Below are 26068 nucleotides of genomic sequence, written 5' to 3'. Positions count from 1 at the left end.
TGGTAGGTGCATTTTTCAAACCAAAAGGCATTACAGTAAACTGGTAATGTCCTCCAATGGTAGAAAATGCAGTCTTAGGTTTAGCATCTTCTGACAATTTGATCTGCCAATACCCTGCAGTCAAATCAAAAGTGCTTAGATACTTGGCAGATGCCAGTGTATCTATGAGCTCATCTGCCCTGGGTATAGGGTGAGCATCAGTTTTGGTTACCAAGTTGAGACCTCTATAGTCTACACAAAACCGCATTTCTTTCTTTCCATCTTTAGAATTGGGTTTTGGTACCAGTACCACAGGAGAAGCCCATGGACTGTCAGAGTGCTCAACTACTCCTAGTTCCAACATTTTCTGAACTTCTTGCTTTATGCAGTCCCTGACATGGTCAGGCTGCCTATAGATCTTACTTTTGACAGGTAAACTGTCTCCAGTATCTATAGTGTGCTCACACCAAGAAGTGGTGCCTGGCACAGTGGAGAAGAGTTCTGAAAATTGTCCTAGGAGATTTATGCAATTGTCTTTCTGCTCAGCAGTAAGACAATCAGCCAAAACTACACCTTCCACAAGAGCATCTTGATCTGTGGAAGAGAAGAGATCAGGTAGAGGATCACTGTCTTCTTCCTGTCCCTCATCTGTTGCCATGAGCAGGGTGAGATCAGCCCTGTCATAGTAGGGTTTCACGCGGTTGACATGGAGCACCCTAAGGGGACTCCTGGCAGTGCCTAAGTCAACCAAGTAGGTGACTTCACCCTTCTTTTCAACAATTGTGTGGGGACCACTCCATTTATCTTGGAGTGCTCTTGGGGCCACAGGCTCCAAGACCCACACTTTCTGCCCTGGTTGGTACTGAACCAAAACAGCCTTCTGATCATGCCATTGCTTCTGGAGCTCTTGGCTGGCCTGAAGGTTTTTACTGGCCTTTTTCATGTACTCAGCCATCCTTGATCTGAGGCCAAGTACATAATCCACAATATCCTGCTTAGGAGCTTTTAAAGGTTGTTCCCAACCCTCCTTTACAAGTGTGAGTGGACCCCTAACAGGGTGTCCAAAAAGAAGTTCAAAGGGGCTGAAGCCCACTCCTTTCTGGGGTACCTCCCTGTAGGCAAAAAGGAGGCATGGTAGAAGGATATCCCATCTCCTGCGGAGTTTTTCAGGGAGTCCCATAATCATGCCTTTGAGAGTTTTATTAAATCTCTCCACCAGTCCATTTGTTTGTGGATGATAGGGTGTTGTGAACTTGTACGTTACACCACACTCCTTCCACATGGCCTTTAAGTATGCAGACATGAAATTGCTTCCCCTGTCTGATACCACTTCCTTTGGGAAGCCCACTCTGGAAAATATTCCCAGGAGGGCCTTTGCCACTGCAGGAGCTGTAGTGGTCCTTAAAGGAATAGCTTCAGGATATCTTGTGGCATGGTCCACTACCACCAAGATAAACCTATTGCCTGAAGCAGTAGGAGGGTCAAGGGGGCCAACTATGTCAACCCCTACCCTTTCAAAGGGAACCCCAACCACAGGTAGTGGGATAAGGGGTGCCTTTGGGGTGCCACCTGTCTTGCCACTGGCTTGACAGGTTTCACAGGACTTGCAAAATTCTTTTGTGTCCTCAGACATCCTAGGCCAATGAAACAGGGGAACAAGCCTGTCCCAAGTTTTTATTTGTCCTAGATGCCCAGCTAAGGGAATGTCATGTGCCAGTGTTAGGAGGAACTTTCTGTACTCCTGAGGGATCACTAATCTCCTGGCAGCTCCAGGTTTAGGATCCCTATGCTCAGTGTACAAGAGGTTGTCCTCCCAGTAAACTCTGTGAGAGTCACTGACATCCCCATTAGCCTGTTTGACAGCTTGCTGTCTGAGACCCTCTAATGTGGGACAGGTTTGCTGTGCCACACTCAGCTCCTCCCTGGCAGGCCCCCCTTCACCCAAAAGCTCAGCAGTGTCTGCTTCCAGCTCCTCTGGTGTAGGTTCTGCACAGGGAGGGAATTCTTCTTCCTCAGAAGTAGAATCCACTGTAGAGGGAGGGATAGTAGGAAGTGGTTTGCTTCTACTAGCCCTAGCTTTAGGGAGCACTTGGTCCATTGTTCCAGGATCCAAGCTTCCCTGTCCTTTTTGCTTTTTGGCCTGAGCCCTTGTCAAAGCAAAAATATGCCCTGGAATGCCCAGCATTGCTGCATGGGCCTCCAACTCCACATCTGACCAAGCTGATGTCTCCAAATCATTCCCTAATAGACAGTCTACAGGTAAATCTGAAGCTACCACAACTTTCTTTGGACCAGTTACCCCCCCCCAGTTGAGATTTACAACAGCCATGGGGTGGCTTTGTGTTATGTTGTGAGCATCGGTTACTTGGTACTGGTGTCCAAGTATGTGTTGTTCAGGGTGCACCAGTTTCTCAATCACCATTGTGACACTGGCACCTGTGTCCCTATAGGCCTGGACCTCAACACCATTTATTAGGGTTAGTTGCTTGTACTTCTCCAAGTTATGGGGGCAAGCAACCAAAGTGGCTAAATCAATAGCCCCTTCAGAGACTAAAGTAGCCTCTGTGGTCTCCCTAATCAGACCAACCCCAACTAAATTACCAAAAGTGAGCCCAGCTACTCCCTTGGATTGGCTATTAGTAGGTTTGCTCCCACCACCACTGCTATTAGTAGGGACACTAGGTGTAGCAGTAGGGGTTGTAGTGGTAGGAGCTGTGGTGCCTTTCTTTGGACAACTGGGATCTGTTGTCCAATGGCCTTTTATTTTACATAAATAGCACCATGGTTTCTTTTCCTTGTTCTGATTAAAGGAGGATTTGGACCCACCACCCCCACCAGAGTGTTTTTGTGGGCCTGATGAAGACTCATTTTTAGATTTGTCCCCACCCTTGTCAGAAGACTTACCATCCTTCTTTTTGTTGCCATCTTTGTCACCCCCTGTATGAACTTTTCTGTTCACTCTTGTTCTGACCCATTTGTCTGCCTTCTTTCCCAATTCTTGGGGAGAGGTCAGATCAGAGTCCACCAAGTACTGGTGCAACAAATCAGACACACAATTATTAAGAATATGCTCTCTCAGGATCAAGTTATACAGGCTGTCATAATCAGTAACTTTACTGCCATGTAACCACCCCTCCAAGGCCTTCACTGCCTGGTCAATGAAATCAACCCAGTCTTGTGAAGACTCCTTTTTGGTCTCTCTGAACTTTATCCTGTACTGTTCAGTGGTTAAGCCATAACCATCCAGGAGTGCATTCTTAAGAACTTGGAAATTATTGGCATCATTTTCTTTTACAGTAAGGAGCCTATCCCTACCTTTTCCACTAAATGATAGCCATAGGATAGCAGCCCACTGCTTTTGAGGGACATCCTGTACAGCACAGGCCCTCTCAAGTGCAGCAAACCACTTGTTAATGTCATCCCCCTCCTTATAAGGGGGAACTATCTTGTGCAGATTCCTGGAATCATGCTCTTTTGCAGGATGACTATGGGGAATACTGCTGCTGCCACCATGGGTATCTAAACCCAACTTCTGTCTTTCCTTCTCTACTTCTAAAGACTGTCTATCCAAATCCAGCTGTTGCTTCTTGAGCTTCAGTCTGGTTTGTTCCACTCTCAATCTATTGAGCTCCCTTTCTAACAATCTGTCATCAGGGTGGGTGGGAGGGACATTTCTAGATACAGAGGTATGATGGGAATGAACAGAAGGAGACCTGTCCCTTACAGAGGGCACCCTAACAGCTTGGCTACCAGTAAAATGTGAGAGCACACCATCAGTATGGTGTGATTCAACCTCTGTACCAACTATGCTAGACTGTCTAGTAATGGGCAGGCTGAGAAGTTTCTTTCCTGAACCTTTTCCTGGGGGAGTCCCTGGATCAGATTGAGAACCATTAGCTACTTTGTCTACAGATTGGGCACTTATGGCCTTATCCTGTACTCTAAGCATGTTAATTAACAGTTCTAAGGAAGGATGCTTCCCTACACTCAAACCTCTCTCTATGCAGAGACTCCTTGCTCCTTTCCAGCTAAGGTGATCATATGCAAGTTTGGACAGTTCAAATTTTTTTCCTGTGCCAGACATTTTTTAGAGAGAGTTAAAGTGATAGAAAAAGATAAAAAAGTTTTCAGAACTTTTTGGAAAGACAGAAAAAACTTTTTTAACTTTTAAGAACTTTTTGAAAGTTTTAGAAGTACTTTTCAGCACTTAGAAAAGAGTGAAAAGAGGAAATGCAAAACTTTTTGGCTATGTGTATATACACTGACCTTGTTTTGTATATTTTTCTCTTATGAAAAGTACAATGACAAGAGTGGTAAGTAGTCTCAAGCACTTATCCCACCACTGCACAACCAATGTAGGAGGCTGGACTGGCTTGTAGTGAGTACCAAGGGGTACTTGCACCAGGCCCAGTTATCCCTTATTAGTGTATAGGGTGTCTAGCAGCTTAGGCTGATAGATAATGGTAGCTTAGCAGAGCAGCTTAGGCTGAACTAGGAGACGTGTGAAGCTACTACAGTACCACTTAGTGTCATATGCACAATATCATAAGAAAACACAATACACAGTTATACTAAAAATAAAGGTACTTTATTTTTATGACAATATGCCAAAGTATCTTAGAGTGTACCCTCAGTGAGAGGATAGGAAATATACACAAGATATATATACACAATAGCAAAAATATGCAGTATAGTCTTAGAAAACAGTGCAAACAATGTATAGTTACAATAGGATGCAATGGGGAAACATAGGGATAGGGGCAACACAAACCATATACTCCAGAAGTGGAATGCGAACCACGAATGGACCCCAAACCTATGTGACCTTGTAGAGGGTCGCTGGGACTATTAGAAAATAGTGAGAGTTAGCAAAATAACCCTCCCCAAGACCCTGAAAAGTGAGTGCAAAGGGCACTAAAGTTCCCCTAAGGACAAAAGAGTCGTGTTAGAGGAATAATGCAGGAAAGACACAAACCAGCAATGCAACAACTGTGGATTTCCAATCTAGGGTACCTGTGGAACAAGGGGACCAAGTCCAAAAGTCACAAGCAAGTCGGAGATGGGCAGATGCCCAGGAAATGCCAGCTGCGGGTGCAAAGAAGCTTTGACTGGACAGAAGAAGCTGAGGTTTCTGCCGGAACGAAAAGGGCTAGAGACTTCCCCTTTGGTGGACGGATCCCTCTCACCTTGGAGAGTCGTGCAGAAGTGTTTTCCCGCCGGAAGGACGCCAACAAGCCTTGCTACACGCATATCGTGCGTTTGGCGTTTTTGGACGCTGCTGGGGCCCAGGAGGGACCAGAAGGTCGCAAATTGGACCTGCAGAGAGAGGGGATGTCGAGCAAGACAAAGAGCCCTCACTGAAGCAGGTAGCACCCGGAGAAATGCCAGAAACAGGCACTACAAGGATGCGTGAAACGTGCTCGCCGAAGTTGCACAAAGGAGTCCCACGTCGCCGGAGACCAACTTAGAAAGTCGTGCAATGCAGGTTAGAGTGCCGTGGACCCAGGCTTGGCTGTGCACGAAGGATTTCCGCCGGAAGTGCACAGGGGCCGGAGTAGCTGCAAAGTCGCGGTTCCCAGCAATGCAGCCCAGCGAGGTGAGGCAAGGACTTACCTCCACCAAACTTGGGCTGAAGAGTCACTGGACTGTGGGGGTCACTTGGACAGCGTCGCTGGATTCGAGGGACCTCGCTCGTCGTGCTGAGAGGAGACCCAAGGGACCGGTAATGCAGCTTTTTGGTGCCTGCGGTTGCAGGGGGAAGATTCCGTCGACCCACGGGAGATTTCTTCGGAGCTTCTGGTGCAGAGAGGAGGCAGGCTACCCCCACAGCATGCACAAGCAGGAAAACAGTCGAGAAGGCGGCAGGATCAGCGTTACAGAGTTGCAGTAGTCGTCTTTGCTACTATGTTGCAGGTTTGCAGGCTTCCAGCGCGGTCAGCGGTCGTTTCCTTATCAGAAGGTGAAGAGAGAGATGCAGAGGAACTCGGCTGAGCTCATGCATTCGTTATCTAAAGTTTCCCCAGAGACAGAGACCCTAAATAGCCAGAAAAGAGGGTTTGGCTACCTAGGAGAGAGGAAAGGCTACTAACACCTGAAGGAGCCTATCAGCAGGAGTCTCTGACGTCACCTGGTGGCACTGGCCACTCAGAGCAGTCCAGTGTGCCAGCAGCACCTCTGTTTCCAAGATGGCAGAGGTCTGGAGCACACTGGAGGAGCTCTGGACACCTCCCAGGGGAGGTGCAGGTCAGGGGAGTGGTCACTCCCCTTTCCTTTGTCCAGTTTCGCGCCGGAGCAGGGGCTAAGGGGTCCCTGAACCGGTGTAGACTGGCTTATGCAGAATTGGGCACATCTGTGCCCAACAAAGCATTTCCAGAGGCTGGGGGAGGCTACTCCTCCCCTGCCTTCACACCATTTTCCAAAGGGAGAGGGTGTCACACCCTCTCTCAGAGGAAGTTCTTTGTTCTGCCATCCTGGGCCAGGCCTGGCTGGACCCCAGGAGGGCAGCTGCCTGTCTGAGGGGTTGGCAGCAGCAGCAGCTGCAGTGAAACCCCAGGAAGGGCAGTCTGGCAGTACCAGGGTCTGTGCTACAGACCACTGGGATCATGGAATTGTACCAACAATGCCAGGATGGCATAGAGGGGGCAATTCCATGATCATAGACATGTTACATGGCCATATTCGGAGTTACCATGGTGAAGCTACATATAGGTAGTGACCTATATGTAGTGCACGCGTGTAATGGTGTCCCCGCACTCACAAAGTTCAGTGAATTGGCTCTGAACAATGTGGGGGCACCTTGGCTAGTGCCAGGGTGGCCTCACACTAAGTAACTTTGCACCTAACCTTTACCAGGTAAAGGTTAGACATATAGGTGACTTATAAGTTACTTAAGTGCAGTGTAAAATGGCTGTGAAATAACGTGGACGTTATTTCACTCAGGCTGCAGTGGCAGGCCTGTGTAAGAATTGTCAGAGCTCCCTATGGGTGGCAAAAGAAATGCTGCAGCCCATAGGGATCTCCTGGAACCCCAATACCCTGGGTACCTCAATACCATATACTAGGGAATTATAAGGGTGTTCCAGTAAGCCAATGTAAATTGGTAAAAATGGTCACTAGCCTGTCAGTGACAATTTGGAAAGAAATGAGAGAGCATAACCACTGAGGTTCTGATTAGCAGAGCCTCAGTGAGACAGTTAGTCACTACACAGGTAACACATTCAGGCACACTTATGAGCACTGGGGCCCTGGGTTACCAGGGTCCCAGTGACACATACAACTAAAACAACATATATACAGTGAAAAATGGGGGTAACATGCCAGGCAAGATGGTACTTTCCTACAGTCACTGGCCCCAATATGGGGGTCTGCCCCAGTCGGTGCCAGAACAGGTGTCAGATGACACCCATCCAGCTCAGTGTCGGAGTCGCAAATGATGATGATAGCGCTGGTGATGGCGCATGTTGGTGGCGCCGGGGGCGTCGGCACTGGAGAGAGCGCTGGGGAAGGTTGAGGTTGCTTGTCAGGCACCGCTTCGGATCTGTCACTGGATCCCAGGGGCCCAACAGGCGCCATGGGCAGGCCCACCAGTGGAAAACCAGTAGGGGCCTGAGGACGCTTGAGAGGTGTCAGACTACCCAAAGCATGCAGTGCACAGCCTCATAAAAGTCCTTTAGTTGGGTGGGGGTTGCTTTGGCTCCTGGAAACTCTGGGATGCATGGAGAATGCACAGGCGGAGGCTCCACCACATTCGGGCTTTTAGTAGTGATTACCCTGTGTTTCGTCCGAACACTTGCATGACAAAGGTGAAGACCTATGACGACTATTCTTTCTTGTTGAACTTGCTGGAAGCAGCTCCTTGAATGATCTTGGGGCCTTCCTTATGACCAAGATCTGTAACGTCGTTAGGATGATCAGTGTTAGGTGGCAAGGAACTTGAGGGACCGCTCCCTCAGCGCCTTTGGATGCGTAGCGCAGCAATCCTCGTTCATCTTGACATCATGATCGTGTTCCAGACACTAAAGGCAAACCAAGTGTGGGTCAGTTACCAACATCTGGTGGTGACAGGCACCGCATGGTTTGAACTCTACCTTTTTGGTGGACATCCTCACACCAGCAGATAAAGTCTTGAAAAAATATTCAACGAAAGGCTGAAAAAGGTTAGTCAAAAATTGGCTGGGGGTAGTGCTCTCCAGATCTATGCTGATTGGTGCTGAAAGAAAATAATTAATGTCAGTGCATTGGGGTGGTACTGCGCACAATTCAGATGACGCCATGCTGAACATTGCCACCTACCTGCGTGCAGTGGTACTGCTCTTCAAAACTTTCTGGATCCACTCTGAGCCTGGGGAACATTATAAGGTAAGAACTCTGCAGCCAGAAGTCTCTATCAGATCACCACAGACATTTGTTTGCAACAGTTTCATCAAGGTTTACACACTGAAGTCTTAGGAGGGGACTTGGTTTCCTACACACTGGTTTAGAAAACAAATTGCAAAAAAATCTCTACAACCCCAGTCTCAGAGCTCTCCCCCACTGTCTCTGCCTTGCTCCTTGTGTCTGCTGCCCAGCTGCAGCACTCGAGGCCACCAGTTTGATCTCATGGTCCTCCTGGACTGACTCACCACCTTGTGTAACTGCTGTCATGGTAATTTTTTTTTGTAAAGTGTAATTATAGTCTTGTTTTTCTGGACATTTAGTTGCCCCGTTCTGTTTAGCCTCCTTGCTGTGACCTGTTGTTGCCTGTACTATGTTCCTTTTTTTCAACAATTTTTTCCCTAACCTGCCCACCACCCTCGTGCCTCCCTGCCAGCCCCTTTCACCTCCCAGGAATACGTATGGAGGCCGCTGAGCGACTGTGTAGGGAGCACGCCACCTTTGCACCAAGGGCAAGCCCATCTGCCCCCGTCCGAGCCAGGACCACGCCGAGCACCAAGAACCGTGGCCCTACTCACTCCCACAGACACTCCTCCGTAGATCTCCGTGCTCTTGGCTCGGATGCAACAACAACTGCTGCCTCTCATCACCCCACCACACAGCAGGACCATTCACCTGCATCCACTGCTGATACTGCTCCACCCCAGGACCGACCATCTTCACTGCAATTGTTAACCATGGCCACCTTTCCAGAGGCCTGGAAACATGCAGAGATCAGACCATTCCTAAAGAAGCCCTCTGCAGACCCCAGCGAGCTCCAGAATTACCACCTGATCTCTCTGCTCCCGTTCCTCACCAAAGTCCTGGAGAAGGCCATCAACCTCCAACTCACCAAACACTGGGAGAGAAACAACTTGCTAGACCCCTCCCAATCAGGCTTCAGAGCCAATCACAGCACTGAGGCAGCTCTGATCGCTGCAATAGACATCTGTGCCCTGCTCAACAGAAGAGAAGCAGCCACCCTGATCCTGCTTGATCTGTTTGCCACCTTTGACACCATCTCCTACCACACACTGATCAACCGACTACGCCCGACTGGGATCACAGACATTCTCAGATGGATGGCATCCTTCCTCACAGGATGCACCCAGAGGGTCTGCCTTCCCCTCCTTCACCTCACAGGTCAAGAACGCCATCTGCGGTGTCCCCCAAGAGCCTAACACTCTTCAACATCTACATGACACCACTCACAGGCACTGTGAGATTGCATCTCCTACGCTGAAGACACGCAGCTTGTCCTCTCGCTCTCAACAGACCCCACCAAGACAAAGACCACCTTCTACAACTGTATGAAGAATGTATCCACCTGGATGAAGGACAACTGCCTAAAGCTCAACACTGACAAAATGGAAGTTCTGATTTTCATCAGACACTCAAACCTCTGCAAGGACTCATGCTGGCCAACAGAGCTTAAACCCACCCCCACACTGAAAGATCATGCCGCAACCTTGGCATCATTCCACAGCAAACTCCCCATGAAATACCAGGTCAATGCCATTTCCTCAGCCTGCTTCCACACCTTATGCTCTCCAAGATCTTTAAGTGGCTCCCCATTGGCACAAGGGAGACAGTGACGCAGGCCCTTATCACCAGCCGACTGGACTACAGAAAAGCACTCTACACAAGCATCACCACCGGAATCAGCAAAGACTCCAGATGATTAAGAACACAGCTGCCAGACTGATCCTTAACCTGCCAAGTGAACCCACATCGCTCTCCACCTGAAGGACCTCCATTGGCTACAGAGCCAGCAAAGATGCCACGCCAAGCTCCTGACCCATGCCTACAAAGCTCTCCATAATCAAGGACCCACCTAGATGAACCCCCACCTTTATCCCCAACAACCGACCAGGAACCTCCACTCTGCACATATCGCCCTCACAAACTACTATGCATATGTTGCTGTCATGCTGGAGGACACTCCTTCTCCTACTTTGCCACAAAAGCCTGGAATGCCCTCGTAGGAAAGTACCCTCTTTTTGGCATGGTTACCCCCCCCCCCATTCTGCCTGCTATCAGTGTGCTTAGACTGTTTTTACTGGGATCCTGCTAACCAGGATCCCAGTGATTGTGCTCTCTCACTCCAAATTTGGTTACCTTGGATCCTTTGTGCACTCCACAGTTGGCATACTGGTGTCCCCTTATAAGTCCCTAGTATATGGTATTTAGGTACCCAGGGCATTTGGGTTCCCCAAGGGCTGCAGCATGTATTATGCAACCCAGGGGAGCCCATGCAAAATGTGTCTGCAGGCCTGCCACTGCAGCCTGCGTGAAAAAGTGCATGCACTCTTTCATCATAGGTCATTACACCAGGTCACTGTAAGTCACCCCTACTGTAGGCCCTTCCAGCCCAAAGGGTAGGGTGTAAGTTCCTGTGTGTGAGGGCACCCCTGCATGAGCAGAGGTGCCCCTACGAACTCTAGTTCCATGCACTGGACTTCGTAAGTGCAAGGAAGCCATTTTACCTGTGTACTGGCCACAGGTCACTCACTACCTGTGGTCCAGCTACATAATGGTAACTCCAAACCTGGGCATGTTTGGTGTCAAACATGAAGGAATCATACCCCAGTACTAATGCCAGTATTGGTGACATGATTCCATGCACTCTGCGGTTCCTTAGAGGACCCCGTAGTATTGCTCCTACCAGTCTTTCAGGGTTTATGGGCAGCCCACGCTGCTGCCACCCCTCAGACAGGTTTCTGCCTTCCTGCTGCTTGACCAACTCAGGCAGGGGAAGGCAGAACAAAGGATTTCCTGTGGGAGAGGGAGGTAACACCCTCTCCCTTGGAAATAGGTGTTACAGGGCTGGGGAGGGGTAGCTTCCCCAGGCCACCGGTTTGCTTTGGTGCACTCCTTGCATAAACTGGTTTGCACCATTCCAAGGACCCCCAGTCCCTGACCTGGCGCAGAACTGGACAAAGGAAAGGGAAGTGGCCACTCTCCTGTCCATCACCACCCCAGTTCCTCCAGGTGGCCACTTGATTCTGCCATCTTGGAAACAAGATGTGCATACGCCCCTGGGAGCATCAGAGTGGCCAGGTCAGGCAGGTGACATCAGTGACCCCCTCTGATAGGTGGTCACTGTGCAATGTGACCAGACCCCCTTTTTAGGGATATTTAGGGACTCTCTTGTGGGTGGGTCCCCAGATTTGGTGTGTAAGACTCCACCAGGACTTCTCTGCATTGACCTCTTCTGCTTCTGGCCACCGGAACCGCAACTGGACACTTCAGCCACTGACAAGACTGCAACTCCTGAGACGACCTCGTCTTGCAACATGGTTTCCCTTGCTCCTTCCAGCAACTGCAACATTTCCATGGCTATACATCCTCTGGGGTCAGCAAGACTTCAGCAAGAAGGAATCTCCCTTGGAGTGAAGGAGTCACTCCCTGCATCTGCAGGCACCTACAGCAATGATGTCTGGCTGCGTGGATCTGCCCTCCTCTGGAACTGCATGGATCCTGCAACACAGGTGGTGGTCTGGAGTAGTCCCCTTGGCCCTCTCTGCCTGCTGTCCGCTTTGGGAGACGGTGAGTCCTTGCCTTTCCTTGCAGGACAGTGCCCCTCTGCACCGTGACTCTTGCAGCAACCAAGGCTTGTTGACTCCTGCTCCAAGGGATCTTCAGGCACCAAGTAGCGCCGGCCTCCAGCACTTCATCCTTCCAAGAACAGTCTCCTCTTTGCTGCTCCAGCAACATGGGACTCCTCTCCAGGTGTGCTGTTTGGACCGCAGTGCAACGTACTATGCCTGCTGCCAGTGGATTGCCTGTGGGGGCTGTGACTGCTTCTGCTGACTTTTCCGACTGCTGTGAGTCAGCCCAGGCTCCCCTCCAAGGGTCGAGTCCCCTGGACCTTGCTAGTCCTCCTCAGTCTTACAACTCTTATCGTTCTCCAGCTTGCATTTGTCAAGGCTTGTTGGTGGTCCTCCTGACCACTCACCGACTGCATCCTGGAGACCGACGTGGGACAGCATCTGCATGGCTTCAAGTACTTCTCAGCTGATCTTCCTCCCGTCAACTCAAATCTTTATCCACAGACAGGTGGGTAGTGGTCATCCCATGTCTGGACACTCCACCGTGGACTGGGCTCTGTCCCTTTGTTTTGCAGGTCCCCTTCTTCCTGAATCCACCTGTGGGTTGCTCTGGTCTGGTCCTGTTCTTGCAAAATTCATTTTCGAAGTCCTCTTGTTGGTCCTTGGAAAGACCAGGTACTTACCTCTGCTGTCCTGGTCACTGGGGGTCACTTATGTACTCATCTCTTGGGGTCCAGAGTTCTCCCAGCTCCCCTCTAACTACTCCATATCCTTGGGTGGGGGGACATCACTTTGCATTCCACTATTTTAGTATATGGCTTGGCCCTCCCCTAGGGCCCTCACTACTTTTCACTCATTTCTACCAGTGCTTGTTGTTTCCTAAGCTAATTCCTAAATATTACTATATATATATATATATATATATATATATATATATATATATATGTAATATAGTATACTTACCTACAGTTGGGAGACTGCCTATAAGTAATCTAGTTCAGTGTTACTAAAATAAAGTACCTTTAGTTGTGCAACACTGTGTGGTTCTTTCAGGTGTGATAAGCTCCTGAGGTATTGCAAGTGCTTTGCACTCCTCCTAGAGAAGTCTTGGCTGCTCATCCATAACTACCTCTAGAGAGCCTTGACTTCCTAGACACTGTCTTCATTTACTAATCGGGGTTGCCTGGACCTGGTATAAGGTGCCAACACCAGCTTCCTACAGCCCTCCCCTCCGCACCCTTGCTGACCCACTTCAGAAAGGGATTAAAAACCTGGCTTTTCGAATAAACACCTGAAGCAAGCACGTGGATACCCACTCGGTGACAAGCCGTGCCATACAAATAACACCTGATTAATTGATTGCACTAACTATTGTGGGTTTCTTTTTAGCACCTAGCTTAGGCACCCATATTTTAGCTTTAGGCCCATCATCTATGCCTTTAAAGGAAAGCACATTTTATGACATTTTAGCACAGCTCACTTTTATTTAGCTTGTTGTTTTATATTTTATGAGCTGCTTTCTTAGAAAACATGCTTGTTCGTGTTCTACGTTTATCTGCCCCTTGCACGCTTTCCACTCTGTGCCATGCTCAAGGCTGTCATATCTATACACAATAGTTTACTTGGTATTGCCAATCCAAGTGTTGCAGTCAGCCTTCTCACCATGGACATATCACGTCAGGCCTGTTCTCAGAACACAACACGTTTTGTTTTATAAACACCACACATGGCCAAAGAAGGGTAGAGGGGACATTCCAGCCAGCCATCTTATCCTGTACACAATTTTGTCAACAGCTTCGCTGATCTTGGCCTTGTCTTTCCAGCCAACTAGGAGACCTGCCAGCAGAACAACAGGCAGACCCTTGCTTTTTTTCCCCAGGTATCAGGTCAGGGGCTCCTTCCATAGAAGAAGGGCTAACAAAGCTATGCTCTCATCTTAGACGTTTATAGTGTAGGTAGACATTCTTAGACTAATGATTATGTCAGCATGTTGGGACTGTTTATATGTTTTACTCTAATGGTCACAATCATCACTCTGTTATGTTTCATCTTCCTAATAATTGCAGCTCATGCCTTTTATCACAGAATGCAGTTGCTTCAATAAATGCATTGAAAATTATCCTGTATTCAATATTTGTGGTGGTTCCCTGCTGGCAAGTTTAGATACTTACCTTATGCTCTGTATTTTATAGGTCCCTTTGCATCTGAGAGTCCTGATGAGTCCTTTGATTCTATTAGGGGTCAAAACGTCGTCAACACCTGTCACAAACTGTTTGCCATCTCATGATTTGCATGCATACAAACAACAGTGGGCCTGTTCTGACAATAGTTGTGTTCCAACATACCCTTGGCTGTTTTGTTCTATCAATGTTTTTGGTTGTAGTTTTTGCACATGGGGGTCATTCTGCACCTATGCTTTTAGACCACTCATGAGAAGAAAAGCTTTAAGCTGTGAATAAACCATTTTTTAAAATGGAGCTTGCTGGATACTATTTTTTTTTTTAATCAACTACCATAATTGTGCTGTCACATATCCATTACTTTGCTGTGAATGAGCTCTGTGTGAACCACTGAGAGTTTATTCAAGTAATACACCTGCAGCACAGGACATGAGAAAGATATTAAGCTGAGGTGCCAATTAAGCTCTGCATTCACCACCGTAGACTGTGCTACATGTCTTAAATGAAGACATCTTAGCAGGCTTATACTACACATTGAACATGAAAACCGCATGTTGAGCACAGGCTCAATTTACTAGATGTAGAAGTTTATGTGCAACATTTTACTGGCCCTTTAGTAATGCCGTTTCAGGTGGATACTCCATTGAACCACAGATGCCTTACGTTTAGAATATTCCCAGGTGTCAGACTGGATCTGAACATTTTCAGGCAGTATCTCCTGTGCACCTCTAAGAGGTGCCTTGCAGATCTGCAGCATCCTTACACACACTTCAGGCAGGCAGGTAGTAATACAGCAGAGCTGCATATAGGTGCCAACCCTGCATGCTGATGTCACTTTCTCTATTGTCCTTCCATCCCCTCAGAATGAGATTCACTGAAGTCCCAGTGCTGAATACAATCTTGGGATCTTTCTAAAAGTCCACAGAATGGGGAAGGCACTGAGGGGTCTGTAGGGGACTGCGGAGCCACATTACTGAAGGTATTGAAGGCAGGCAGTCCTCCCGGGCTTCTGGAGTCACAGCTGCAGGACGAGTCCACTTTGGTGCAGATTTCGATGAGGGATGCAGACAGGCTGGTGGAGTTGGTACCAGGTCAGCTGCTTCTTTACTCCTCTTTTTCTTTCCTGGTTCTTCAGTGTCCTTGGTCTTCTTAATTTGTCAGGGTCTGCTTCTGTGGTGCCAGGGCCACCCCTAAATATTGAATTTAGGGGTGTTTCAAGGAATGTAGGGTAGTAGCTAATGGGCTACGTACACCTAGGGTCACTACACCCCATATATGACCACTTCCTGTTGGAAGTGAGCATAACCAGGTCCCAGAATTCCTAAATCTGCCAACACCAAGATAACAGATTCTGAAATGTGGTGTCCACATCAGGCAGCTCACCTCAGGGGTGTTACTGACCCGAGCACAGGTGTAACAAAGGTCCCCGCAGCCCCTGCAGTCCAGAGGGCCCCCTTAGTACCGTACCCAGATCTGAGAGCTCCTTAAGTCCTGAGGGGGCCCTTCCCTGTACTTTGCAAGGGGGCCTCTCAAGTTCTGTTACACCACTGGACCCAAGGGGTGGACATACCTCTCCAAATACTAAATGTCCTGTCTGTCTAGGTGCTGAATAGGCCTTGTGGCAGGGGGGTCAGCATCTCCCTTGTGAGGGAAGCCAGATCTACATACCAAGGGCTGTGGGCTTCTGTGAAGCTCCCCGACTTGGAATGTAGATTGCAGGTCATCCTGTTGGCTGGGGGTCTGTAACACCCCTCCCAGAGCAGGCTTTGTAGGAGACCACCCAAGAACAAAGGTTCTCACCTCAGGGGGGCAGACTATTGTCTGGTGGTGGCAGGCTGGCTCAAACTAGTCAGCAAGCACACCAGAGGCTGGTAGGTTTTCATGGGCACCTCTAAGGTGCCCTCTGGGTGCATGTATTGATAAATCCATCACTGGGTGGGTTATCAATACAAGATGTTTGATACCAAACATCCCTATCTTTGGTGAAGGTGGTTGAATCAAGTTCTTTCAGATCTTGAGCGTTTCAGTGCAGCTTATCTTGATGATATAGCTTTATCTAGATTCAACTGGGGGGGATCACCAGGTTCACCTCAAAATAATGCTTCAGTCCTGACCACCAAGGTAAGTAAATGCCAGCTAAGGCAAGGCTCTGTACTGTACTTGGGCACCAAATTAGTGGAGGCCATTTACAACCTTTTCAACCCAAGATCCAGACAATTTTGGCCTAGGAAGCTCCTAAGACAGACCCAAGTCAGAGCCTTTCTTGGTCTTACTTTGTACTGCAGAATATTTGTGAAGGGTTCTGGTACCATAATGACACCACCACCTGAACTTACCTCTAAGACGCAACCGAGAAAAGTCATCTGGACTGAGCAGTGTGAAAGGGCTCTTGACAACCTTAAGGAAACTGTGTTCAGCACCTGTCCTGAAGAAATCCGAGTTCAGTAAGGAATTCATAGTTCAGCCAGATGCCCTGAACATGGGATAGTGCTAGAGTGATCTGGGCTTGGACTAGTTAGTTGCCTTCATTAGCATGCTTCTCTTTGCCACAGAGCAGAGCTGGAATGTCATTGAGAGGGAAGCCCCTTTGCTGTGGTTTGGCCCCTTAAGAACCTGAGACTATTTGTTTGGGACTAACTTCAGAGTTTACACTGACCACAGACCTCTTAAATCTTGCTGATGGTGAAAGGAGAGAACCTCAAGTTGTTGAGGTGACCCATTTCCCTACAGGGTATGGACTTTACAGTGGAACATAGACCTGGGACTGACCATGCAAGCACAGATGGACTTTCTAGGATCCTCCACTTAGAGGTTGAGAACTACTAGGATAAAGGCTAGTTGCTCATCACCTTTCGTCTGGGGGGGGGCATGTAAGGAAATACCCCTTTTTGTATTGTCACCCCCAAGTTTGTGGAATGATGCTGCTGGTTTTTCGATTGAGAATGCACTGGGCCTGCTAACCAGACTTCATTGCCAGTACCGTGACCCTAAAGTACAAGTTACTTACCTTCGGTAACAAAATATCTGGTAGAGACATATTCTAGTTACAGATTCCTTACCAACCCACCCATCCTCCCCACTTGCGAACTGATTTCTAGGGACAGGGATTCCTTCTTCAGGTCCTTAGCTCTGGCGCACCAATTTGTGTTCTTAGCGACTCTGCTTTGGCGTTGAAAGTCGTTAATAGAAACTAACGTCACTGCGCTGAGGTGGCATCTATGTAGTACTCCCGACGTCATCACGGTGACGACGACGCTAACGACGCCCACTGAGTCGACTGATGCCACCTACTGACGTGCTAGGGTATTGCTCAAGGAAAGAATCTCCGGATCCAGTCAGACACCTGGGGGGAAATTCTAAAGTAAGGAATCTGCAACTAGAATATATCTCTACCAGATATTTTGTTACCGAAGGTAAGTAACTTGTACATCTGATGGAGACTACAAGTTGCAGATTCCTTACTTTAGAATAGATACCGAAGCAATGCCATCCTCGGTGGTGGGCTGCGAACCAAGATCATACTAGAAAGTCCTGCAGGACTGAACAACCGAAGTAGCCGTCTCAACAGACCTGACTGTCCAGGCAGTAATGTTTACCAAACGTGTGTGGAAGCAGCAGTTGCTCTGGTGTAATGAGTGCGCAAGCCCTCAGGGGGTTGCTTCTTGGCCAAAGACTAGCACATCTTGATGAAAAGAAGTTCCTATCGAGAGATGGTACTTTTTGCACTGCCTTCCCTTTCTTTGCACCCACATACCCAACAGAGAGTTGGTCGTCCACCCGGAAATCTTTAGTACGATTGAGGAAGGACGCCAACGCTCTTTTTAGGTCCAGATGGTGGAGTCTCTCCTCCTCATGAGAAGGATGTGGGGGGGGGGGGTAAAAAAGTAGGCACGGTGATGGACTGGCCTACATGAAAAGGTGTAACAACCCTGGGAGGGAAGGAAGCCTTAGTGCGTAACACCACTTTGTCAGAGTGCACAGAGAAGAATGGAGGTTTGGAAGAAAGGGCATGAAGCTCACTCACTCTGTAAGCAGAACACCACTTTGTCAGGGTGCACAGACAAGAAAGGAGGCTTTGAATAAAGCTTGAAGCTCACTCACTCTGCGAGCAGAACACCACTTTGTCAGGGTGCCCAGACAAGAATGGAGGCTTTGAAGAAAGAGCGTGAAGCTCTCTTACTCTGCGAGCAGAATCGATGGCAACAAGAAAGACAGTTTTGAAAGTGAGGAGTCGAAATGGGCAATTGTGCATCGGCTCAAAGGGAGTACACATTAAGTAAGTAAGGACAAGATTGAGGTCCCACTGAGGCAGGATAAATGGAGTGGGAGGAAATAAATGGGTGAGACCTTTAAGGAATCGATTGACAATAGGAGACTTAAAGAGTGAGGGCTGATCAGGTAACCTAAGAAAGGCCGAAATAGCCAATAAATACCCTTTAAGGGTGCCCAAAGCAGAAAGAATGAACAAAAGAACCTCAGAAAGAGGAGCAGAGAGGGGGATCAACAGATTTGTTGGTACACCATGCCACAAATTTATGCCAACGGCAGGCGTATACTGTTTTGGTGGACGGACGCCTGGCAGCCAAGATAACATTGCAGACTTCGGGTGGAAGGTCAAAAGTTTTCAACTGGCACTGCTCAATCTCTACGCATGAAGGCAGAGATTGGACAGGTTCGGGTGGAGGACCGTCCCCTGTTGCTGCGACAGAAGATCCGCCAGAAGAGGCAGTCTGAGTGGAGGATCGGTGGCCATGCTGAATAGCTCTGGATACCATCCTCTCCCCGCCCAGTCCAGAGCCACCAAGATAACTTGGGCCTGGTTGTTCCTGATCTTCTTGAGAACTCTGGGTAGAAGTGGTATAGGCGCAAAGGAGGCCGGAGTTCCACTCTAGACGAAAAGCGTCTCCGAGCGAGTGCTGCCTTGGAAACTCCAACGTGCAAAACAGCTGACATTGCACGTTTTCTGCGGAGGTGAACAGATCTAACCAAGGCTCTCCCCACTGCTGAAAGAGACCTGGTGCCACCTCCAGATGGAGACGCCATTCGTCATCGGCTGTGCATCAGCGGCTGAGTTCGCCTGCTCAGGTGTTCAGAGAGCCCACCGAATGTTGAACCACCAGGGTAATGCCCTGATGTTCCAGCCATCTCCAGAGGCATAGTGCCGCCTGACAAAGGGTCCAGGACCCTACTCCACCCTGTTTGTCGCAGTACCACATGGCGGTAGTATTGTCCGTGAACACTTGCACTACTGTCCCTTTGAGAGAGGGAAGAAATGCTTTCAATGCCAGCCTGATCTCCCAGAGCTCCAGAAGATTGATATGGAGTCCAGACTCCGCTGGAGACCAGAGGCCTCTGATCTTCGTCTCTCCCATGTGGCCACCCCAACACAGAAGTGACACATATGTCACTATGGATAGATTTGGCTGGGGAAGGTCCCACTGCTGAGCCCGCATATGCCATCTGGCATGTGTCACTAGCAGGATGCAGGAGGCCATGAGGCCCAGCAGCCTCAGAGTCAGTCTCGCTAACAGCCCGAAACTGCACTGTGTCCATAACAGCTCCGATGAAAGGGAGCGTCTGAGAGAGTGTCAGGTTTGACTTTGGCACGTTGATAGTGAACCCCAGCAAGTGCAGGTAGTTCATCATAGTCTGAAGGTGGGAGACAACTTTCTGGGGCAAGTCTGCCTTCAACAGTGAGTCGTTGAGGTAGGGGAAGACTGAAACCCCTAACCAGCACAGATGAGCTGCAACCACCGCCATCACTTTTGTGAACACCTGAGGGGTGCTGATAAGGCTGAAGGGGAGCATGGTAAACTGAAAGTGCTTGTGACCTACCATGAATCGCAGGTAACTTCTGTGGGCAGGCAGGATGGGAATGTGGAAATAAACGTCCTGCAAGTCCAACACTACCATCCAGTCTCCTGTGTCCAAGGCAGACAGGACCTGAGCAAGGGTGAGCATTTTGAATTTCTCCTTCTTGAGGAATTAGTTGAGGACCCAAAGGTCTAGGATAGGAAGCAAGCCCTTGTCCTTTCTTGGCACCAGAAAGTAGTGGGAATAACCACCACAGCCTACTTCTGCCACAGGGACCTTCTCTATGGCTCCCTTGACCAAGAGAGCCGCAACATCCTGGTGGAGAAGTGCCAAATGATCCTCTGGAAGATGGCTGACTAATGGAGGCATGGCTGGTGGGGCAGATTTGAAGGGGAGGGAATAGCCCTTTCGAACTATCTGCAAAACCCACCTGTCCGTAGTGATGGATTCCCAGTAGGGCAGGTGATGGCGAATTCTGCCGCCAACTGGATTGGACTGAGAGGACGGACTAGGAGGGTTCGGAGGCTGCAGCGGGGGCAGGGGTATACTAGGCAGACCTCTTATTCTCCTGTCCCACGCGGGATTCCGCATGGGTGGCACAGTGCCTGGGTTGGGGACCGGACAGGAAGCCTCTGCCATGGCCACGAAAGGCAGACTGTTGAGGGCAAGGGCCAGTGGAAATGCCAAGGGACCAAAGCTTGGCCTCGGAGTCCTTTAACCTCTCCGAGTTCAAGGCCGAGTCCGCCTTGTCTCCAAAGAGACGGGAGCCATCAAAGGCTGTTGGACATCCCTTGAAAAACCAGAAGTACGCAACCAGGTGTGGTGCCTCAAGAGCACCGTCATCGCAACTGATCTGCCTAGAGAGTCTTATGTCCAGCCCACAACGGATCGTGAACTTCGCCGCACCTCTCCCATCGGTGACAGCTTGGGAGACGATAGCACAGGCCTCCTCCAGGAACTATGGCAGAACTTGTGCAACCGTATCCCACAGAGAGTGGGTATAGCAGCCCAAAAGGCATGTGGTGTTCATGGACCACAGCGCAAGACTGGAGGAAGAAAACATTGTCTTCCCAAATTGTTCCAGTCTTTTTGATTCCCTATCCAGGGGTGCGGAAGAGAATGCGCCAGAGGAAGAGGAAGCCTGGATGACAAGACTACCAGGTGTGGGGTGTTGGGGCAGGAATTTAGGGGCATTCTGGGCGGGCCAATGGTGGCGTGCGATAGTCTTGTTCACAGGAGCACATGTGTTGGGTTTGGACCAAGTACCCAAGAGGACATCAGTGAGGGCTTCATTGAATAACAGAAGGGGCTCAGATGTGGAAGCCCCTGGCTGAAGCACCCCCGTCAGGAGGTTTGACCTGACCAGTACAGTAGACAGTTCAAGGCCAAGGACCTCAGCCGTCCTACTGACCACCCTTGAATAAGTTACTCCCTCCGCCCTAGCCACGGTAGGAGGAAACAGCATGCCAGCATCTGGAGAAGTGTCCAGGACCATAGGCCTCGCCCAATTCCTGTGCCCAGTCCAAATTAGGGTCATCCTGGTATTCATAAGGGTCCAGGGACCCCTCCAATCCTTCCCCAAATTCGTACCCGTAAGAAAAATGGTCCAAATCTGACCTGGGATGAGTAGGCCCCATCGAAGACAGACTGCGTTGGCTGACACAGTTCCGACTCCGACTCGTGGGGGATGAGGATCGGGTCGACGTCGATGGTGGGCACCACCAACATCAGGAGCATCGCCAATCAAACCGGCGCTGGGGAAGGTCTCAGTGGTATGACCGGCGTCTGTGCAGATCCGCGAGCGGATCCGAAGGGGACCTCGTTGACCAGAGCCAAAGCCACCACGGAACCCAAAGGCCCCCCGACCGAACCCCTTGGGCCCGAAGGAGCCAAATCGCGGTCGACCTGCCCAAAAATGACGCGCATGGCCTCATAAAACTACTTCAATTGGGCAGGGTTTGCTCCAGCTCCCGGAAATTTGAGGAAGCGCAGAGCGGACCCAGAGCAGGCTCCAAACCCTGAGGCCTCAAGCGTCGACGCTCCTCCTGCGTTGCATCAGCAGAGCAATGGCGTGAAGTCGAAGGGAGATGGGATCGCTTCGACTTCTTACCTGTGCTTGAAGACTTAGAGGAAGAAGAATGGTGGTGGTTCTGCAAGTAGTCGCAAGACCTTCCCCTCGAGCGAGACCGGGACCTACGTGGAGTCGACCGCCGGGCAGCCATGAGCTTGAGGGACCGCTCCCTCAAGATGTCCAGGTGCATGGCTCGGCACTAGCAGCACAACTTCAGGGTGTGGTCACGCTCCAAGCACCACAAACAGACCCCATGCGGATCAGTCACCAACCTCATGCGGTGACAGTCCTTGCACGCTTGAAACCAGTCTTCGGGGACATCTCGACGCACCAAAAACTAAAAAAATAACTCGACAAAACAGTCTAAATCGGCCAAAAAGAGACCAGGGTAGCTCTCCGGATCAGCGCATGGTGCGGACTGAAAAGAACAGACATCACTGCGCCAAGGCGGCGTCTATGTACTACTCCCGACGTCATCATAGCGACTATGACGCCAACGATGCCTGCAGAGTCGACCAACGCCACCTACTGACGCACAAGGGTATTGCTCGAAGCAAAAAAACTCTGGATCCAGTCTGACGCCTGGGGAAAATTCTAAGATATGGAATCTGCAACTAGAAGTCTGTCAGATATGTTTATGTTACATTGGCTATACCCAACTGGCATAGGCTAACTTACCTTTAAGTCCCTAGTATATGGTACACAGGGTAGACAGAGCATGGAAGCTAGAGAGTCACCCTAGGGATTGCAGCACTGGTTGTGCCACAGGTAAAACAAGTCTCCTAGTCTTCCATTGCAGACTGGAAGAGTAGTTTTAAACTGCTAGCCCGACTTTGCCATTTCAGCCAAGGGCAAAGTGAAACCTTCCCCTGTAATAGGTCTAAGTCACTCCTATACCAGGTCTACCAAGCCCGAAGACAGGGCGCAGCATATTTCACAGACAGAACATGTATTTTACATGTTCTGGCAGTAAAAACATGAAATTGCTGTTTTTAAATGTGGAAAGACTTGGTTGTCATTAGCGAGTACAAGGTTACACGCTGACCCATCAGTTGTGCTAACTTCTGACCAGTACGACAAAAGTTGAAACTCCAAGGTATCAAACAACTTGTTACATTAAGCCCGACTTGATTTTCAAGTGAAAATTAATGTAACAAGTAACAGTGTACAACTTTTACAAAGTTACTACTTTGTTTGCCTTCAGTCTCCCGTGCCCTCAATGGGTACACAAGGAGTTTGAACTCAACATTGCTTTTTGCCCACCTAAGTAGACATGCTAATGACTTCCAGGAAAGTAGACAATGGGGGCTTGCACTGGAGGGGGTACTACATCCCTCCTGCAGAAAGCCATATGGGTGTAGGCCCAAAAGGCAAGTTTCAAAGCTGAAGGCACCTTTTAAGAGCGAATGGGGAACACTTGGGAGAGGGGCAGCCCCATTCTTTGAACTAGCTGGCACCCGGAAAGGAGAGGGAACTGTGTGGTCAAACCAGTTTTTCAGGGGCATTTATCCCCCTTGGTAACCACATCTCCAGGTTGGGTTACAGAGGTCTGGACACAAAGGGATTCTGCCATGATAGGAGTGGGCAGAATGGTGCATCTTGGGATAGTTGGATGTTACACTTCTAGTGGTCATCAGGAGGGAGGAGAACATGATAGCCAATTTGCTACCAACCGCATCCTACCTGGAGGGCGTTTTCTGAGCATAAACAGGGCACCGCTGGCATCCAGAACTCCGATCTTGACTGGACTGTAAGAAGGGCCTAAAAAAAAAAAAAAAAAGACTGTCTGCCGCACGGTGGCTGTCTGAAATTCTGTGTTCACACAATGCAGCACCCATTCTTTGGGTGTCATAAATCAGTCCACATTATCTTTTTTGTCGGCGCTTTGAACTCAACATAGAGAAATTACCAACGGGTCATCATCAGGACCAAAAAATAATAATGCAGAAAGTACCTAGGAGAAAGAAGTAAGATTCTGAACCGTGTGCAAGCTTAAACACACTGTCGCTTCACTGCTATGTATAAATGAATTACTCATTGATGTATGACTCCGGTGAGAATGGCCCCCCCAGGGTAACAAACCAAGGGCCTAAGAGGACACCGCCACATTCTTTTGTATACATATTTGTAAATAACACTGGTGCACTTCACGTTCACTTATTCACCCTTCCCTGTGCCATCACTTTGTAGGAGCACCTCATTCCTATACTGTAGGAAGTTTATTGTTACTTTGGATGTTTTGATTTGAATTGTATTACCAAGCAATTCGATTTTCATAATAAAAAGAAGTACTTTTCAAAATTAATTTGAAAAAACTTAACTTCTGGGAGGTTGTACGTTTGTTGCAGAAGTCAAGGGTAATGCTTCCCCCGCATGGACCAATTTTTTGTTCAAAGACTTATTCACCTGGGTTCACTGGTTACAGGGTTTGTCCCCCCCCCCCCCTTTTTTTTGTTTGTTATATTCTCACTGATTTCCATGGCAGATCTGTCATAGTGCCCCTAAGTCATAGTATTTTGTTCAAACCATAGTATCTGACTCTCTGGTCATTAGGCTTAAAGTCAATGAAGCTGGGTGTGGGGATGTCTGGTAATAATGTGCAAGTTGCTTGGCCTTCAGTAGCTCAGGTGATTTACACTGATCAAAAGTAGCTCTCACTTAGTAAAGGTTGGAGACCCCTGAGCTAGAGAGTTTAACAAATGAAACCTACTGGTCCGAAAGGTGTTGGTAAGTGTATTAACAGTGTGATTGCACAACCACACCATATAATACAACACAGACCCTCACAAGCCTCTCAAAGGTCCGAACTGTCAGGGCAGTAGTGCTTCGTGAACGTGTACAGATACCCATGAGCTCCCTGACAAATGCCCAGGATAGGTACTTTGCGTTCTACCGCAGTGGTAGCAGCTGCAGCTCTTGGGGACTGAGCTTCTGAGCTTTCTGGAAGTTGCTTCTTCACTAGTGAGTAGCAGATATTAATGCAGAGAACAATCAATCAGGAACAAATGGTCAGTTTTGCACTTCTTTGCCCTTCACTCTAAATAACAGCGGATTGTCCACCCAATGTTCCTTGGTGAGATCGATTATAAAGCTTAGTGTTCTCATAGGGTCCACAAAATTGAGTCTCTCTTCCTCTATTAAGGGGTAAGATTGAGTAAGGAATGCGGGAAAGGAGATTGTCTGCCCAATACGAAATGGAGTGATTACTTCCAATAGAAAGTAAGCTCTGGTTCTCAATATAAACCTATCTGTGAGGAATCAGGTATAGGGTGGGTTGACAAAGCACCAGCAGCTCACTCGCATGCCTAGTCAATGTTATGGCAACAACAGAGACCATCTTCAATGTCAAAAGTCTTAATGGACAACTGTGCAGCGGCTCAAAAGGGGTGCACACAAAAGTCCCACAGTGGCATAAGAAAGGGTTCTGGCAGGTGATTTAAATAAAGGCAGCTGACCAAGCAACCACAAGAAGTCAAGAGTCAACAAACAGCCTTTAACAGTGCCCAAGGAAGTCCTTACAGGGCCAAGGACAAAAACAACAGAACTTCAAGCCACTTGGCTTGTAGTGGGTCAATGTGTCAGGGGCCACACCAAGCCACAAATGTCACTGGCATACATTGATTTTGTGGCGGGACGATGTAGTGTCATTATGACCTCTGGAGGAGGGTCGGAGGTGGTAAACTGCTGCTGCACAGTCTCCAAGCATGGACATGCAAATTGCGCAGTCCGGGGTGCAGTACCCTGCCCTCCTGCTGCAACAGAAAATCTTAAGGGTTGTGGTATTTTCATCAGAGGACAAATGTTCATTCTCAGGGGTTTTGGGTACCACACTCTGCTAGCATGGCTGTTCCTGATCATCTTTAGAACCCGGGGCAGGAGAGGCAGGGGAGGGAAGGCATACAGGAACCCTGAGCACCATTCTTGACAGAAAGCATCAGTGATGTAGCAAAGATTGAGCAAGGGTTCTCCCCATTTCTGGAAGGCTTCCTGCACAAACTCTGGGTGCACCTGCCAATCATGACCCGCTAGTGGTCAGCGGATGAGCTCACCTGCCCTGGCAT

The sequence above is a fragment of the Pleurodeles waltl genome, chromosome 8 (genome assembly GCF_031143425.1).
Source record: "Pleurodeles waltl isolate 20211129_DDA chromosome 8, aPleWal1.hap1.20221129, whole genome shotgun sequence".
Classification (NCBI taxonomy): Eukaryota; Metazoa; Chordata; class Amphibia; order Caudata; family Salamandridae; genus Pleurodeles; species Pleurodeles waltl.
This window is presented reverse-complemented; position numbering follows the sequence as displayed.